Source organism: Helianthus annuus, chromosome 11 (genome assembly GCF_002127325.2).
Source record: "Helianthus annuus cultivar XRQ/B chromosome 11, HanXRQr2.0-SUNRISE, whole genome shotgun sequence".
Lineage (NCBI taxonomy): Eukaryota > Viridiplantae > Streptophyta > Magnoliopsida > Asterales > Asteraceae > Helianthus > Helianthus annuus.
The window spans coordinates 57,676,301-57,692,957 of NC_035443.2; the positions used below are offsets into that span (position 1 = coordinate 57,676,301).

At 40.0% G+C, this 16,657-nt stretch overlaps 1 long non-coding RNA gene across 1 annotated transcript; it reads left to right on the forward strand.

Annotated features, from left to right (window-relative positions):
* The first annotated feature begins 7,315 nt into the window (after positions 1 to 7,315).
* On the forward strand, positions 7,316 to 8,106 carry LOC118483747. The gene is made up of 2 exons (XR_004871335.1): positions 7,316 to 7,357; positions 7,833 to 8,106. It is a non-coding gene; the product is annotated as an uncharacterized LOC118483747 (long non-coding RNA).
* Positions 8,107 to 16,657: the final 8,551 nt, after the last annotated feature.

The following is a 16,657-nucleotide window of genomic DNA, read 5'->3' on the forward strand; positions in this document are numbered from 1 at the left end:
GTATATAATACATGATGCATTCGACCATCAATAAGTGAAAAAAGTATCACATTCACCCTTGAATAAGTGATTTTAAATGACATTTATCATCCGAGAGTCAAGTTCGTCTCTTTGTCGGTACGATGGTACTAACCTGTTCACGGACTTGCTCTCATGCGTTGCATGCATCCAATATCAAGTTCCTCATTAATAAGTGATTTAATCACATAGGTCTTGTATTCATCCTCAAATAAGTGAGTATCTCACATCATATACGTTGAAAACAAATGATAAATGTATACTTACCAGTAAGATGAACTCTCGTGCATACCTTGATATGTGAATGTGTCATGTGTGGTTGAACACCTGTCGGTAAGTATAAATCATACCTTAGCGTATCCTCATGTCACATGATTACAACCGATAAGTTGAGCTTAAGTGGACAACAATACGGAAATCGTTATAAGATGCTTATTTAAATGTTAATAACTAATTGAACAACAAGAGCGTTTTGGCATGACCGTACACTAATATGATTCTCTTACCATCAAAACTCGCAAAAAGAATGTCTGTAAATATTTTTTCTTAGTTTTGTCCGTTTCTACATCTCTGTATATATTTATTTACTGCTTTCCGTCCTTACATTTGAAATATTCAAAAATACCATAAAGATTTTAGGTATGCTTTAATATAAACTTTATAAAAACCAAAAAGATTTTATTTCAAATTTATTTTTGATTGCCCGATGTTGGAACTCGAGTCTTATCCACCCGAAACCTGAAAATGCATCTTCATAAACGGTCAAAGTTAACAAGTTTTGAAAGTTAAAGGATTAAAATTGATGAAATTTTTAAACTTTCAAATTGTTATGGGACGGCAGTTGATTGAGAGTTGGTCACATGTGTGTCGATTGTTATATTGACTATATTCTAAGCCGTTGTTTTCATTACGCGTTTAGCTCTGTTGTGTGTACAGATGCGACATCTAAACCAGCTAAAGGAGAAGAAAACGTGTCAGATGACAAGTTGTGGAATGAAGACACGACATGGATGCGGTCAGTGGATCAAGAAGACAAATTTCCAGCTGACCACTCATCAACACCACAAGGATCTGTAGATTTGAATATCAACGTCTCACGAGAAACGTTCAAGGGGGAGTTTGCTGATACACTCCTTGTTTGTGACACGTGAAGACTTTGAAGATCTGACAATGTGAAGAACGAACCATCACCAGCAACATCCAAGGGGGAGTTTGTTGATGTAGTTTTGTGTGGATGTGGCTCAGTTCGGTTCAGTTCAAGCCAGACGTCGCGACATTCCTCCGTCGTGCGCCCCAGAGAACGACTCACGAAGCACGAAGAGCCGTGAGCTGACATCACCATGAAGATGTCGCCTTTAATATTATATGAACTTTGCATGGATTGCCTTCCACATGAAGACCACGAAGAATTGTTTCAATGCATGCAAGATTCACGAAGAATCATTTTGTTTAGTGGGCCTGAAGCTGTTTGTGGCCTATTGGCACACCAAACCCTAGCAAAACTAGGGTTTATCTACGTAGCGTAGAGGTCAATACGCTGCGTATAGACCTCTACGCTGCGTAGATAAACCATGGATCTTAGTGCCTTATAACCAATCATTGCACAGAAAACAAGGTTTATATACGCTGCGTATAGGCCAATACACAGCGTATAGTGTTAACCCTATACGCTGCGTATTGGCCTATACGCAGCTTATATAAAACATCAGAAAATTTGGGGTCATTTTGGTAGGTTTGGCGCATCAGATTTTTACCAGGTTTATATACGCTGCGTATAGGTCAATACGCAACGTATATAAACTGCCAGAATTTTTTTTCAACATTCGGCCTACTTGTTGTATAAATTCTCACCCGGTTACAACGTTAACTCGTTTAAAATATATAACGAGTTAAAAATATATAACGTTTTTTTATTATTTAGTCGATGTCGTCGTTAATTTATTTAGTCGATGTCGTCGAAAAGCGTATAATGTTAAAATTTTGAAAAGCGTATATACGGAAAACTTTAAAATATTATAGCTTAAATACGTGGAAATACCCGGGTACTGTTCGAATATGTTAAACCGTTTACAACAAAAGTTTTTTATGTACACCGAAAGTTTGATATATACAAGAAAAGTTTGTGCATACATAACAAAATGATAAAATACTACTGCTGCTGCTGATGCTGATCCCATTCCGCATCCGTAATGAAGGGTAGTGGAGGTAACCCGTCATGCTATCGCTGCTGCTGCTGCGCCGCAGCCACCCACTCCAACAAATAGTTGTTCCTTTCAACGTACCGAAGCAACCGCTTATGTGATGGGTCAGGACCGGACCAAACATGGCGTGGGTACTGAGGCACCCCGGGTGGTCCACGCGGCGGTGGTGGCTGCTGAATGACGGCGGCCGGCTCATGCGGCTCTGGCGCCTCCGGATCATGCGGGGGATAATACAGAGGGAATTGTTCCGGCAGCTGTGTAAGCTTGTATTGCGTGCCGTCCAGCTTCTTAAACCGCTTCTCCTCTAGGAAGTCTTTGGTAACGTGCATTCCGGATAATGTGTTCCTCCCCATCCGCTTCGGCTGTGCCGGCGGGCCTACATAGGCGCGGTCATTCTCCCGATGATAGCCCAACGAAAGGGCTATCCTAGTGACGTAGGCGCCGCCGAATAACTGTCCGCGCTCCTGTCGATGATGCGCGGAGGCGAAATACTGCGCCAACGCGAAGGCGAGAGCGCACGGCTTCTTGTATAAGAGGCAATATAAGAAAAATAAATCACCACTGATGCACCACTCCCGGCTTTTGTTTCGAGCAGTGATCAAAGTGGAAATCATTTTGTGCAAATACCTGTACAAAAGGAAACTAATTAGTAAATAATAATCAGACGACATCGAATAAGATCGTCGTTAAATTATATATTTTTATTATTTAGTCTACGTCGTCCGTAAGGCGCGTACGGGCCTAACGAGCGTCGAAACTAATTCGTCGTTAAAATATATTTTTTATTATTTAGTCGAAGTCGAACCATAAGGCGCGTAGGTCCCTAACGAGCGTCGAGACTAAGTTCGTCGTCAAAATATAAAGCGACGAACTTAGTTTCGACGCTCGTTAGAGACCTACGCGCCTTGTGGTTCGACTTCGACTAAATAATAAAAAAATATAAATTTTAACGACGAACTTAGTTTCGACGCTCGTTAGGACCGTACGCGCCTTACGAGCGTCAAAACTAAGATCGTCGTTAAATTATATTTTTTTTTTATTATTTAGTCTATGTCGAACCGTAAGTCGCGTAGGTCCCTAACGAGCGTCAAATTAAGTTCGTCGTTAAAATATAAAACGACGAACTTAGTTTCGACGCTCGTTAGAGACCTCCGCGCCTTACGGTTCGAATTCGACTAAATAATAAAAAAATATATATTTTTTAACGACGAACTCAGTTTCGATGCTCGTTAGGCCCGTACGCGCCTTTCGGACGACGTTGACTAAATAATAAAAAAATATAATTTAGTCGACGTCGTCAGTAAGGCGCGTACGGGCCTAACCAGCGTCGAAACTAAGCTCGTCGTTAAAATATATATATTTTTTATTATTTAGTCGAAATCGAACCATAAGACACGTAGGTCCCAAACGAGCGTCGAAACTAAGATCGAAGTTTTATATTTTAACAACGATCTTAGTTTCGACGCTCGTTAGGGACCTACGCGCCTTACGGTTCGACTTCGACTAAATAATTTAAAAAAAATTGTTTAAAAAAATTCTGTTTAAAAAAATAAATCTGTTTAAAAAAATCTGTTTAAAAAAAATTATGTTTAAAAAAACAGTTTTCTGTTTAAAAAAATAACAATTTAAGTTTAAAAAAAAATTCTATTAAAAAAAAAACATTTTCTGTCGACGCTCGTTAGGGACCTACGCGTCTTACGGTTCGACTTCAACTAAGTAATAAAAAATATATTTTTTAACGACGAACTTAGTTTCGACGCTCGTTAGGCCCGTACGCGCCTTACGAGCGTCAAAACTAAGATCATCGTTAAATTATATTTTTTTATTATTTAGTCCATGTCGAACCGTAAGTCGCGTAGGTCCGTAACGAGCGTCGAATTAAGTTCGTCGTTAAAATATAAAACGACGAACTTAGTTTCGACGCTCGTTAGAGACCTACGCGCCTTACGGTTCGACTTCGACTAAATAATAAAAAAATATATATTTTAACGACGAACTCAGTTTCGACGCTCGTTAGGCCCGTACGCGCCTTACGAACGACGTCGACTAAATAATAAAAAAAATTATTTAGTCGACGTCGTCCGTAAGGCGCGTACGGGCCTATCGAGCTTCGAAACTGAGTTCGTCGTTAAAATATATATTTTTTTTATTATTTAGTCGAAATCGAACGGTGAGGCGCGTAGATCCCTAACGAGCGTCGAAACTAAGATCGAAGTTTTATATTTGAACAACGATCTTAGTTTCGACGCTCGTTAGGGATATACGCGCCTTACAGTTCGACTTCGACTAAATAATTAAAAAAAAAATCTGTTTAAAAAAATTATGTTTAAAAAAATAAATCTGTTTAAAAAAAATATGTTTAAGAAAACAATTTTCTGTTTAAAAAAACAGTTTTCTGTTAAAAAAAAACAAATTAAGTTTAAAAACAATATATTTTCTATTTAAGAAAAAACAGTTTTCTGTCGACGCTCGTTAGAGACCTACGCGCCTTACGGTTCGACTTCGACTAAATAATAAAAAACAAATATTTTTTAACGACGAACTTAGTTTCGACGCTCGTTAGGCCCGTACGCGCCTTACAAGCGTCAAAACTAAGATCGTCGTTAAATCATATTTTTTTATTATTTAGTCTATGTCGAACCGTAAGGCGCGTAGGTCCCTAACAAGCGTCGAAACTAAGATCGTTGTTAAAATATAAAACGACGAACTTAGGCCACACGGGGCCATGCCGTTATTTTATCACGGAAGTAACCATCACGCGTTATACATGAAGAATTCCCACCCCCACAACAAATGTTAACGCGTTATATTTTCCACGGATTCAATTTTCGTGATATTTTCAACGCGTGATGGTTTTGTTTTGTGAGTGTAATTGTTGGTTGGGGGTAAATTGTTGGGTGTGGTGGTGACTGATGACCACTCCCACTAAAAAAGGTTGTGAGTGATGGAAAAATGGTTGCTGACATGGCGGAACATGATTAGATATTGTGAGTGATGGAAAAATGGTCACTAGTGACCACCCCTCCTCCCCTTAGTTTCGACGCTCGTTAGGGACCTACGCCCTTACGGTTCGACTTCCACTAAATAATAAACAAAAAATATATATTTTAACGACGAACTCAATTTCGACGCTAGCGTCAAAACTAAGATGGTAAAAAAAATCTGTTAAAAAAAATTATGTTTAAAAAAATTCTGTTTAAAAAAATCTGTTTAAAAAAATTGTGTTTAAAAAAAAACAGTTTTCTGTTTAGAAAAAAAAAATTAGGTTTAAAAAAAATATATTTTCTATTTAAATAATAATAACTATTATTAAAATAATAATAACTAACATACCTGAAGAGCGGATCCTTAATCGTCGTAACCCTCCCCTTGGATTGTCGGTTGTCCCAGTGATCGATGTCCGCGATCAGAGCCCAAAACCCTAAAAGTGTGGGCTTATCAACCATTACCAACCCCTATTTACACGAATGTTTATTAAACGTTAAATTAATATTAAATCTTAAATGTTATATATTAAAATAATAATAATAACAATACAAAATTTGTGTTAAACGTACCGTCGTATATAGAACCGTAGCGATCTCAGCCTCCGTATACAAACCGCTATGCACCGCAAACTCTGCAAGTGACATAGAACGCGCCTGGCCAGCCATGCGAAAAGAAACATCGGGCGGGGGAGGGGGCTGCGCGGGGTCCACAACCTGATCTGGCCGACGAGGATGAAACTCGAACGACCACAGAAACTCGATCAGTATCGCCCTGTAGCTCGGCGTAAACGCTAGCTCAAACAGTCGATCCCACGGTGAATCACGAGGAACAAACTCCCGCGCCCAATCTTCAGTCGCGAGCTCCCAGAGGGTTTTCCAAGAAACCACAAAATGGGCACCGACGTGCATGTTCCGAAGCTTGTCGCAACGGAGAGCAGTGTCGGACTCCGGAGGAAACTCCAAATACGGATGATTCAGGAGAGGATCCGCCGGCGGACCCTTCTGCTTTTGTGGCTGCTCCGGATTAATTCCTTCTATTTCCATTTCATCCTTCATCTTTCGCGTCCTGAACACCAAAAAATTTATTAAATATCAATCTAATATGAAACGGGTCAATCGTGCAAAAATATATTGAACTAATGTTAAACAGGTCCCTCTGCGGCTGCAAACGCAGCCCCAAACGGCTGCGAAATCGCTGCCATTTGTAGCTGCGTTTGCAGCCGTAAACGGGAGTTTAAACGGCTGCAAACGCAGCCCCAAACAGCAGCGAAATTGCAGCCGTTTGCGGCCGCGTTTGCAGCCGTAAAGGGCGTTTAAACGGCTACAAACGCGGCCGCAAACGGGCGTTTAAACGGTTGCAAACGCGGCTGCAAACGGCTGCGATTTCGCTGCCGTTTGGGGCTGCGTTTGCAGCCGTAAACGGGCGTTTAAACGGCTGCAAACGCAGCCGCAAACGGCTGCGAAATCATTGCCGTTTGGGGCTGCGTTTACAGGCGTTTAAACGCCCGTTTACGGCTGCAAACGCAGCTGCAAAAGGCAGCGAAATCGCGGCCGTTTGCGGCAGCGAAATCGCGGCCGTTTGCGGCCGCGTTTGCAGCCGTAAAGAGCGTTTAAACGGCTGCGTTTGCAGCCGTTTAAACGCCCTTTACGGCGAAATTGTCACTTTGATACATAACGCCGTTTAAACGTCACTTTGCAGTCGTTTGCAGCCGAGAGGTGGCAATTAGGTTATTACTGGTTAAATACTCAAATGGTCAAAATAAGAATTCAGCTTAAGAGAAAAACATGTCACCCAAAGCATAGTTGTTAATAGCGAGCATAGCGCCCGCTCGGCTTCAAATAGCGTAGCGTAGCGCTCATGTGTCGCTATATAGCTGGTAGCGACAAATAGCGGTAAATAGCGAGATTTTTGTAAGTTTTTTTAGCTTTTTTAATTTTTTTTTGGTAAAAAATAGGGATTTTTACATATTTCCCCCTCCTAAGTTGTCTTATTACGTATTTCCCCAAACCAAAAAAACAATTACATATATCCCCTTTTTTTGAGAAATTACCCAATTACCCTTGTAAAACCCATATATAATCGTTTCCTATTCTCCCAGTATATACACGAACCCTGCCAAACCCTACAAGATCGTTTCCTATTCTCCTCTGGTACGCACAACAGCAAGTCCAGGCATGTTGATTAATTCGTTTGTTATTATTTCTGCATCGATTGTTAATGTTTTTGCATTGAATCTTGCTGTTTTTGCATCAGATATTGATTTCGCATCGAATATTATTGTTTTTGCGTCATTCAAGTTAATATGCTGAAAAAAGTCATAGGTGATTGTTTCGTTATGCAGCGATTGTTATTGTTTTAATATTATTATGTATTATTTGTTTGTTAAGAAATAAGAAAATAGAAAATGAAAAACAATTAACTTTTTTTGGTGTGATAGTGGGTCGGCGGTGGGTATGAATCAATTTATTGTTTCAATGCATACATGTTTAAATGAAAGTTTAGGAAAAGTCTAAGCCTACTGTTTGTAGAAATCTAAACTAAGCCTTCTTAATTGTTTCAATACATATGAATATTACTAACACCCTAATTCTTATTGTTATAACTGTTTATTTTTGTTTTTTTAAGGTGATTCATGATGGAAGATGATAATATGAATGATATGGAAGACTACTTATTTACACCAGTTTGGGAGAAACGGGCAGAATCATTAATACTCAACATCAAGCCTCAACAAACATAAAGGGACAAGGAAGGAGTACAAAAAAAACATGAAAGTAATTCGTCAAAGCTGAGCGGTTGATTTTGAATTTTTGGTATCGTATTTGTACTTCTTAAATTTTACTAAACTTTATGTTTTTTGAACGGAATTGATTACGAACAAGTAAGGATTGCATTTTAATGAAAGTTTCTATTCTTTATTATGAGTATTATGGTTTTGTATGTATTTTTTGACAAGAGTAACGAGTAGAAGAATTTGGGTGATACTACATGTATTATGAACAAGTAAGGATTGCATTTTAATGAATTATGAACAAGTAAAGATTGCATTTTAATGAAAGTTTGTGTTTTTATTATGAGTATTATGGTTTTGTTTGTATTTTTTGACAAGAGTAACAAGTATAAAGAATTTGGGTGACACTACATGTAATTGACTAATGATATTAGAATGGGGAAATATGTAAATATTCAATTAGGAGTTCATTAAGGGTAAAATAGTCATAAATAAGAGTCATTTTAATGAAAAGGAGAAATATGTAATATATATGGGTTAGGGAGGGGAAATATGTAATTGTTTTTTTGGTTTGGGGAAATACGTAATAAGGCAGCTTAGGAGGGGGAAATATGTAAAAATCCCTAAAAAATACATACAAAATATTTCTAAAATTTTCTTCTAGTGTATCGCTAAATCTGAAATAGCGTCCGCTATTTGATCGCTATCGCTACGTAGCGTATAGGTAGCTTGTCGTTGTCGTCCGCTATTCGCTATTGACAACTATGACCCAAAGTGATTTTTACATGCATAAAAACAATTATTCTTTTCAAGAGTAGACTGGTAATGCAATACAATAGTTATTATGATCATGTATGACACTAATTTTTTTGAACAAAAAGTATTTTAGGTTAATTCAATCCCGCTGAACCAAAGATTACATGTTTTAATTCGTTACCCAACTCACCAGATCTGTCCTATCCGATTGGGCCTATCCGACCCGTTATATTATGTAAAGATTACATGTTTTGTCCCATTACCTAACCCGCGTGACACTTGCTTTACCCGCCCATTTACTGAAATTACTGCCTTTTCTGTTTCGAAATCATAAATATAGCTGTCACATAACATCTAGTGAGAAACAATCATGGTAGCCACTCGAGCCCTTAGGAAAGGTGATTTCCAAACATCTTTTAATGTTACCAACTCACTTAATGTCTGGAAGCTTCTTAAAAACCACGAATCGGTTCTAGAAATGTTGAACAATCAAACGACCCCTAATTCACTGTAAACCCTAATTCACTGTAAACCCTAATTCACTGTAAACCCCTAATTCACTGTAAACCCTAGACATGTAAAGCAACTCGACACAACAATCAAACAAATCAAACAAACACCCCTAATTCACTGTAAACCCTAATTTACAGTAGATACACCCCTGATTTACGGATAAAATACTAAAAAAATCAAAATTAGTTAAATAGGTTGAGTAAATACCTGGTTTATACTTTGAATTCGCGTGTATACGGTCACCTATACGTAGTCGCCTTCGTATGTCTCTGTATTGTGTGTGTGTTTGCAATTGGGGAAGAACAGAGCTGCGTAGGGGTTTTCCTGATTTAAATCAGAACCCATACGCAGCATAGAGGTCATAATGAAGCGTATACAAAAGTAAAAAAAGGTCATTTAACTTGTGAAATTACCATTTTGCCCTTCTGTTAGGGCTATACGAGGCTGATTACAAGGGCAAAAAGGTCATTTTATGAATTTTATATACGCTGCGTATGGCTCTCTACGCAGCGTATATAAAGGTCATGAGAATGACCTTTATACCCTTCTGTTGAGCCTATACGTAGCATGGATAGAAGGGTATAAAGGTCATTCTCATGACCTGTATATACGCTGCGTAGAGAGCCAAACGCAGCGTATATAAAGGTCAGAAAATGACCTTTTTGCCCTTGTAATCAGCCTCATATAGCCTTAACAGAAGGGCAAAAAAGTAATTTAACATATTTATATTTTGAAACATTGATTTGGGGTGAAAATTGTCAGCCTTTTACATACGCTGCTGATGAAACAATGGTTAACCGGGCAGGGTTAACACACTGGTCTCGTCAAGAAGGGTTAATCCCTTCCTCTCGAGGATCGCTGGCTGGTTCGCCTGCCGGTTGATCTCCTGCACAAGGAAACAAACCGTGACTCGTAACAAGGAGGATGGGGTGGGGGGTGCTCCTTGTTACCACTCTCCGGCGTGAGAATCAGTAGTCTGCTTGGGAAGCAAAGTATAATACTAGTAGTAGTGAGAGAGTTGTGAAGAGATACCTCAAACCTGGTTTGGGGTTGGTATTTATAGCCGAGGAGTGAAGGAGGAGGTGGATGGATAGACTGACGGCATACGGCACCTTTTGCAGGTGTGTCAGGCATGTCGGCTGTGGAGGTGACGCCACGTCAGTCTGTCGCTTACGTAGACCTGACAGGCGGCTGCCATTGGTGCTACTTGCTCTGTGGTGTCAGTCCCACTTGCTGAGCGCACAGGATGCGGTGCGGGCCGCATCGCTGTTTGCGGTAACTGTAGATGTTCCCGCGTCTCACTCTTTGATCAAGAAATACGCGAGATGCGGTGCCGAGCCGCATCGTCATGGTGATGACTGTTGCTGTTATCCAGCTCCCTTGTATTGATAGGAGTGTTCACTGGATGCGGTGCTGGGCCGCATCGCTGTGAATACTTCCGTTTTCATACACCAGATGCGGTGCCGTGCCGCATCACTATACCATTCTCATATTCCAGGTAAGTCCTCCTCCATAATTGGGCAGATTGGATTCAACCGCTGTGTCTGCGCGTTCCCGCACGGACACAGGTAGCTTGTTAGCTAATGGGGGTTTTGATAAGGGTAATGGTCACTCGCGGTCGATGTTGACGCGAGATCTGGGACCATACCCCTTCAAGTCCCCCCAGTCTAGTATTGCTGCCATATACAAGTTGCATGTGGGAGGAGTACTGGACTATGGTGTCTAGAAGGTAGTTTGGAGTCTGGAGAAGATTCTAGGCCATGTAGATGGTCTTTGCTCTTCCTAAATCAAGCTGGAGATCCAGAAGGATCATGCGACGCCTCTTCCGTACCAGTGAGAATGTTTCGTCTGATGCGAAATTCTCAGCCTCGGGTTTTGATATGGTAGCATGGGCTACGTGCGTCTGATCTCGTCAGGGTTGGGTGCCACCTATTGGTGTGTCGAACCATCCTTTGAGATCTTGCTGGGGGTGTCCATAAACTTCGAACCAACCTCTGAGATGGTGGTTGAAGATGTGCACAAACTTCGAACCAATCTTTGAGGTGGTGAATGAAGAAGAGAGTGTCTTCAGTAGTAATTGGACAAGTAATAATGATCCCTTTTGTGGGGTGTTCATGTTCTTCTAATTAGCTCTCAAGTAACTGCACGTCCTTTGCGGTTACCTCGTTGCTTGACATTGTTGGCCACGGTTGGCTGAATAATGTTGGATACTTGCGTCATTGTTGGCCATGTTTGGTCGAACAATTTGAATCTGGATAATGGTCAAATAAACATGGTCATAGGCATGGTCATGCCCACCATCGTTTATTCTATCCGTCTTACAAGTAGGTCAGCAAAGTCATAAGCAGACTTGTTACCGCTGTTCGGCCGCTTGTTGTTCGACGAGACCTCTTTAGGTGAGTGGGAATCTCGTTTGTATCTATTCTTTAGCCACTTACCTTCACGCTCCAATGCCGAGGAGCTTTCCTTGAAGTAGATTCGTTCATCTGTGTGATGACTTAGTTGTGGCTCTTCCGTAGCAACCATTTATGGAGCTATGGGTATGTCCGCAGCGACTCATGAGTGTCTGCGATTTTGTAATCAAACACTCGCTCAAAAAGAGTGTGTTGCTCGGATGTAGCTCTTGAAGGATCAGGAGTCAGGGTTGTTGATGTGCGTTCACGTACATTCCCATCCTTCTTTTCTTTGAATAAGCTGTTTACGCACCCTCTATTGTTGTGAACCGGACAGGAGGGATTTGAAGCTTGAAGAGAATGAAGGCAATGAGGTTTACCTGTTCCTGAGATGCGGTTCAGTCCAAAGAACAACGCTGGTTCTGAGCATCTGACACACCTGTACGGGCTCGTGTGTGTCATCTCCGCATATTCCGCGTGTGCTCGTGGGTATGTGCGGATATGTTTATACCCCCTTAACAGAGAAACCGCATGCCGCTTATGTTTGGATAATGTTGTCCCTTTTTGTTGCATACGTGGCTGAGCGCACGTGCGAGTTGGTGGAAGTTGGTGAGATTTCCTGGCATGTGTTGAAATGAAAGGACATTTGCACTGCCCGAGGTCATAAATGCATTGTAGCAGGAGTGTAAACGTCTCCTATGCCAGGCGCGTGTGCGGCCACACGCGCGTGGTAACTGTCAGCGGAAACGTCGCTTGACACGTGGTGCCGCATAATTCGCTCTTTTTGGACGTGAAGATTCAGTTTCCATGCTGCATTAATTGCGATCGGTATATAAGGGGAAACCGTTCGTGGTTTCCCCTCACTTGTTCAAAATTTCAAAATTTTCCCGGTGAGAGAAAAAGATTTCTCTGTCTTCTCCGATAAGGTTTTCTGAAATTCCGGTGAGGTTCGAGTTTTAGTCCTCATTTTTCTTTTCTTCTACATCTCGATGGCTGAACCATCAAATCCACACAATGTAGAGGGTGAAAACCCTGAGAAACGGCCGCTGGCGGTGGCCGATGAAGATGAAGAGGATGATGGTGGAGCAATCGGTGGTGGTTTACCGGTACTGAAGTGGTCAAAAAGTTATTTTGACAACCTGATGACCAGCATTCAAATGCCCAAAGAGTATGGGGCTATCTACCCCCAAGAGGGAGATACCGGTGCCGATGCTCCGGCGGGATGTTTTACCCTGTGGGCGGAGTTTTTTTATGATGGCAACCTCCGACTGCCATTAACGGTGTTTGTTGCCGAAATTCTGGAGTTCTATCAGATACACGTCTCCCAGCTGAGTCCGTTTGGGATGTTCCGGATTAGGAACATTGAATACACCTTCCGTGCTCATGGTTTAGAGGTGTCTGTTGAAAACTTCCGGCGGTTCTACCACCTGACGGCGAACACCGGTTTCTTTTCGTTTAATCAACGACACGGAAGTATGAAGCTGATGACCCCTCCTGTGACATTTGTGCTTGTAATCATTATAAACAGTTAAGTTATCAATGAAATAAAGTTATTTGATCCCAATGTTTGATTGTTTATGTTTGATGTTTTTCATGTTTTGGTTTTTATTCAATTTCAAACTCTATATCGCTTTCTGGAGAATTATACGCAAACTGGTGCGTAAACGTAATCAGTTTAACGCATCAAATACTCCAGAACATCAATTTATGCTTAACATACCTTAAATAACCTTTACATAACTTAGAAATAAGTTTTGAAGGCTTTGGTATGGCAAAATCCAGTTAATTCGCTTACAGGGACTAAAATTGACAAACTGCGAAAGTATGCCGATTTGAACTGTAACAAACATTCCGGAACATGATCATGAGTTAAACACACCTTAAATATCCTTTACATAGCTTAGAAATAGGCTTTGAGGGGTTCGGTGTGCTAAAATAAACTTTATGCTCATTCAGGGGCTAAAAGCGTCAAAAAGTGCATAAGTTTGCATTTTCGCGCATAACTTACATTCTGAATACATCCGGACATCCAAAAATTTATGCAAGCATTAGAATTTTATTTTAGTGTTTGGCATGAGAAAAATCCATTCGTCGCGCAATTTGGATCGTTTTTCGCGCTTATGCGCATTCCGTCGTAATTAAGCAAACATCGTGATCGTACGACCAAACGATCCGACATCTGGCATATTTTTGAGCATGTTTCATGTCCACAATGTTTAAGCATCATTTAAGGGCCTTAAAGTTGGCTTGATGGGCCCTAAACATGTCGGAAATAGCCTTAAAAGCATGCAGGGACTGAAACTGTCATTTCTGAAACTTAGTTGCAGATCAGAGCACCCAGGCGGGGCGCGTAAGACTTGTATGAATCTTACGCGGGCCGCGTGGCCTCCCCAGACCTGCATTTTTGCTGAAACCAGCTGTTAACAGCTGTTATACACTTCAAAACCATGTGCAAATGGTATTTTCAAATCAGGGGATTGAATCTATGGGCTCAAATGGTTTTTCAAAACAATGGGCCCATGTGGACGGCCTAGAACGAAGCACGTTTTTCGATAAACAACGGTTATGCCATGCCAATAAATACCCAACCCAACTTCATTCATTTCCCACATTTGATCTGATTCAAAGCTTTCTAAGTGGAAGTATATGCTTCCTACCTGAAAGCGAATCGGGTCAAATCTTGCGGGTACCTTCTGTAAGTATTCTTTCGCGTTTTTCATTCGTTTTAGCGTTAAAGTTAAACTGCGTTTGACTTTCTGCATTGACCAGTTTATGGTCAACGCGAAGTTCGTTCGAACTTCATAACGTGAGCGTAATCGCGATGGTTGTAGTCCCTAGTGACTATACCTACTGATTACCACGTTATCTAGGCTCTGTGACGAGTCATAGTTTCGGCCAAAATGCGTCTTCTCGCGTATTTTGTAACCAAACTACTCTAGGGTATTAAAACCATTTGTTTTAATACCAAACCTGTTTTCTAACTTTACCAAACATGTTCTAGCATGTTTAGCTCGTCGCTTTTAGATTTGTGCTTGTTTAGGGTCGTAAAGGTAAGCGATCTAATCAATCGCTTATACTTTCGAACCCGACCCATTTGGTCGATCTTTAAGATCCGACCAAGTACTTTAGGTGACCATAGTTGTATATAGGGAATAACCTTCCGAGGTTATACCTTATGGTCACATCGTTTAAGTAGTTGTATGATAAGTAGTTCTTATGCCTTAGGAAAATTACCAAAATACCCTTTTTGCGCCAAAATTCATTTTAAGCCTATATAACATAATTTTTGGTATCTAAACTGATTTAACAACAATATAAAACGTGTTAAGGCATATCTTGCTTGTCATAGGACTAGTTAGGCATTCCGAACGCGTTTTATGCAAACGACGCGTTAAAGTAGCATAAGCTACCTAAGCGGGTCGTAACGGGTCAAAAGCACTTAGGATAAGTTTCGTTTTAGTATGTAGGCTTTGTCAAACCATATTACATAAGCTCCCACACTTATTTGGTTTACGAACCCTCGTACTACCCGATCCTCCGATAGGTCCGTTTATTAATGTAGATACCTATATTAGGTGCCGTTTGAATCCGTGATCTTCTAGCTTGCTTGGTGGATATCTAAAGTCTATTGAGCAATCTCAAGTGAGTACATAGACCCCTATTTTTCTGTTTTTCAAACGTTTTGGGGTGAAACACATGTGCCTATTTGTTACTTTCGTGCTTTCCCTGTTTTCACATCATATGCTTGCTATGTTCTTTAGTACACTTATAGTACATGATTTCATTACATTGTTTTGCTATGTATGTTAACTCGGCATGCTAGCACATTGATTTACATTACATCGTTTTGCTACATATGTTTACCTGGCATATTAGCACATTGTTTTACATCACACTGTTCTGCTTTGTATGTTAACTTAGCATACTTAGTACATTGTTTTCATATAACATGTTTACATTTGGTATAACATTTGGTTTGCACAAACGGGACTTATATACATTCATTAACATTAGCTACGCCGCTCGGTAGTAAGTAATGGTACCATAGGACTTGACAAATCCCGTTCCTGACATCCTAGGTTTGTTTGGATGAAAGGGATGACTGAATCCGAAAACATTTCTTTTGATAACCTTTACTTAGGGTTATCCGTCTGTCTCAAGGCTTGAATGTATGCGTTAACTTACCACATAAATGTTTGTATCATTAAAACATGCTATTACTTTGCAAAACATAACTTTTTGATATACTCAAAATACTTTGTTTTGTACATATATACATTTGGTTTAAGTGGACACATTTTACTTAGCATACATAACATGTGTTACACATACATGACTACATTTTGGACTTTTAAACATACCACAATGGTTTAGACAAGAACATTTGATGGTTGGTTTAAAACATGGACTTTATACATTGGTGGTTTGTTTAAGTGACTTAAGTAACGATATGTGTAGTATGATACAAGCATGGTGGATACGCCGCTGGTACTTCCTATATATAAGTGCTTGTATTATATTACATGTCGTAGCGTTACTTAAATCATTTAGTTTGGACTTGTACATTTTAAGAAAATAACATATTTTTTACAAGATTTAGTTTTACAAAAACAACTTGTTTTATACAACTTATTTTTACTTGGTTATTCTTTTAACCATACATTATTCTTTCATATATATACATATTAACTGATTTACTATCGCTTTTCAAACATTTTATAAAAGCAAAAACTTAAACTAGATTCATGACAAGTCTTCATTAAACATTTTCTTAAACCTAAGTCATGAATCCTGTTTTTACAAAACCTATGTTACTCACAGGCATTTTTATGCTGACGTACCTATTTTTCACATGTGTTTTCAGGAGCTGTTGCTTAGGATGATGATCGTGACACGCTAGGGTGGACTTGGGCCTTAGTGACATAAAATGAAGATAGACTTAGTTTAATTATGAACTCTTGTTTCTTTCACTTTAAGACAACGTAATTTGTGGGTTCTCGTTTGAAACAATGTATTCCACCCTTGGGTGATGAATAAAATAGTATTTTTAATTACCT